The sequence below is a fragment of the Muntiacus reevesi genome, chromosome 9, assembly GCF_963930625.1.
Source record: "Muntiacus reevesi chromosome 9, mMunRee1.1, whole genome shotgun sequence".
Classification (NCBI taxonomy): Eukaryota; Metazoa; Chordata; class Mammalia; order Artiodactyla; family Cervidae; genus Muntiacus; species Muntiacus reevesi.
Window position 1 is genome coordinate 11,813,148 of NC_089257.1, and position 3,029 is coordinate 11,816,176.

Here is a 3,029-nt window from a genome sequence, read left to right on the forward strand (position 1 = left end):
ATGGAATAAGATGTTTGCGATATGACCACACATAAGTGATGTAAGTCTTCATTCCAACCTTTCTATGAGGGAACTGAGAAAGGAATATTTAATTCACTGTATTAACTGAAGTGAAGTTGCTTAGTCGTGTCCGACTCTTTGTGACCCCGTGGACTGTAGCCTATTGGGCTCCTCAGTCCATGGAATTTTCTAGGCAAGAGTACTGGAGTGGGTTGCCATTTCCTTCTCCAAGGGATCTTCCCGGCCCAGGAATTGAACCTGGGTCTCCTGTGTTGCAGGCAGACACTTTACCATCTGAGCCACCAGGGAAGCTAATTCACTGTATTACACACTTCCAAATTATGAAAATAGGGGGAGTTCACACCTGGATACTGCAGTGAACATGGTTGGGATCAAGGATTAACCACCTGTTCAATCATGTAGAAATATGGAAACTAGATTCAGGATGAAAGTTCTCTGCATGTACTTCTCAAAGTCCTTCCCTTCCTCAAGTTTATAAAGATAATTATCTTTAAACATTTTAAAGTTATTTATTTCACATTTACATAAATAACCCACATAGACTATACTCTTTAAAGTATAGTGTGACATGAAAATACACTTTCCTATCATAAGGATAAATAGGGACTTCCCTGGCAGTCTAGTGCATAAGACTCTGTGCTTCCAATGCAGGGGTGCAGGTTCAAACCCTGGGTGAGGAACGAAAACCCCATGTGCCTTGTGGCAAAAAATAAAGAAAATTTCCCGGTACATATATTGAATAACCATTCTGTCTCCCAATACCCTGCAACATCATTACTTCCAGACACAAAAATCTGTATATTTACTATTCTATTTCTTAGCTTTCTCTTTTGTTCAATCAGTGTACATATCCATGAGCCAGTACCATAGTGTCTAAATTACTAGAGTGTTTCATACTATTGTGATACCTGAAAAAATTCACTATTTAAAGCACCAAAGTGCTCGCTTTGGCAGCACGTATACTAACATTGGAATGATGTAGAGAAGATTAGCATGGCCCCTGCGCAAGGATGACATGCAAATTCGTGAAGCACTCCATATTTCTAAAATGGATTAAAGATCTAAACGTAAGACCAGAAACTATAAAGCTCCTAGAGGAAAACATAGGCAAAACACTCTCCGACATAAATCACAGCGGGATCCTCTATGACCCACCTCCCAGAGTAATGGAAATAAAAGCAAAACAAACAAATGGGACCTAATGAAACTTAAAAGCTTTTGCACAATGAAGGAAACTACAAGCAAAGTGAAAAGACAGCCTTCGGAATGGGAGAAAATAATAGCAAATGAAGCAACTGACAAAGAATTAATCACAAAAACATACAAGGAAATCCTACTCTTCAATTCCAGAAAAGTAAATGAGCCAATCAAAAGATGGGCCAAAGAACTAAACAGACATTTCGCCAAAGAAGACATGCAGATGGCTAACAAACACATGAAAAGATGCTTAATATCACTCATTATCAGAGAAATGCAAATCAAAACCACAATGAGGTACCACTTCACACCAGTCAGAATGGTTGCTTTCAAAAATCTACAAGCAATAAATGCTGGAGAGGGTGTGGAGAAAAGGGAACCCTCTTACACTGTTGGTGGGAATGCAAACTAGTACAGCCACTATGGAGAACAGTGTGAAGATTTCTTAAAAAACTGGAAATAGAACTGCCATATGACCCAGCAGTCCCACTCCTGGGCATACACACTGAGGAAACCAGATCTGAAAGAGACACATGCACCCCAATGTTCATCACAGCACTGTTTATAATAGCCAGGACATGGAAGCAGCCTAGATGCCCATCAGCAGACGAATGGATAAGGAAGCTGTGGTACATATACACCATGGAATATTACTCAGCCATTAAGAAGAATTCATTTGAATCGGTTCTAATGAGATGGATGAAACTGGAACCTATTATACAGAGTGAAGTAAGCCAGAAAGAAAAACACCAATACAGTATACTAACGCATATATATGGAATTTAGAAAGACGGTAACAATAACCTAATATGCAAGACAGCAAAAGAGACACAAATGTATAGAACAGTCTTTTGGACTCTGTGGGAGAAGGCGAGGGTGGGATGATCTGAGATAATAAGATTAAAACATATATTATCATATGTGAACCAGATCGTCAGTCCAGGTTCCATGCATGAGACAAGGTGCTCAGGGCTAGTGCACTGGGATGACCCAGAGGAGTGGGATGGGGAACACATGTACACCCACAGCTGACTCATGTCAATGTATGGCAAAAACCACTACAATATTGTAAAGTAATTAGCATCCAACTAGAAAAATTAATTAAAAAAAATAAAGTACCAATATTCACTCTATTATATTAGATTATTTCAGTGGGTCAAGAATTTGATCCATTCAGCTGAATACTTCTGTCTCCACCTCTCTCATAATTGCAGTTAGAAACTGTCAGACTGAGGTCATCTAAAAAGTTTATTCACTCCTACATCTTGTACCTAGGCTTGGAAACCTTGAAATGGGGACTGAAATAGCTCATATTCCTTGAGATCATAAGGGTGGGTCCTAATCTGATAGAACCGGCATCCTTATAAGAAGTGGAGGGGGAAAAGAGCTTTCTCTTGTGCAAGTGCACAGAAGAAAGGCCATGCAAGGACAGAGTGAGAAGGTGCCCAAAGCAAGGTAGGAAGAGAGGATTCACCAGAAACCAACCTAGATATCACCTTGATCTTGGATATCAGCTTGCAGAACTACAGGCAAATAAATGTCTGTTGTCTAAGCTCCACAGTCTGTAGTATTTTGTTATGGCAACCCATGCAGACTAAGGTGACAATGATAATGATAATAATAATAATAATAATAATGTAGGTCTGGTGAACAGAGGCCTGAACTGAACAACCAGAACTCAATTCAGGAAAATCATGTTCCCTCATCCAATTACTAGATGCAAATATTTTTCAAACCAAGAGATTTTTGAATTCACATATCCTTGAATAAGATGTATGCAATATGACCACAAATAGGTGGCATAAATATTC

General features: G+C 39.2%; 1 non-coding gene across 1 annotated transcript; it reads left to right on the forward strand.

The window, feature by feature from the left end:
* Window positions 1-959: 959 nt before the first annotated feature.
* Window positions 960-1,066, forward strand: LOC136176090 (U6 spliceosomal RNA). The gene has a single exon (XR_010664471.1). It is a non-coding gene; the product is annotated as a U6 spliceosomal RNA (small nuclear RNA).
* The last annotated feature ends 1,963 nt before the right edge of the window (window positions 1,067-3,029 follow it).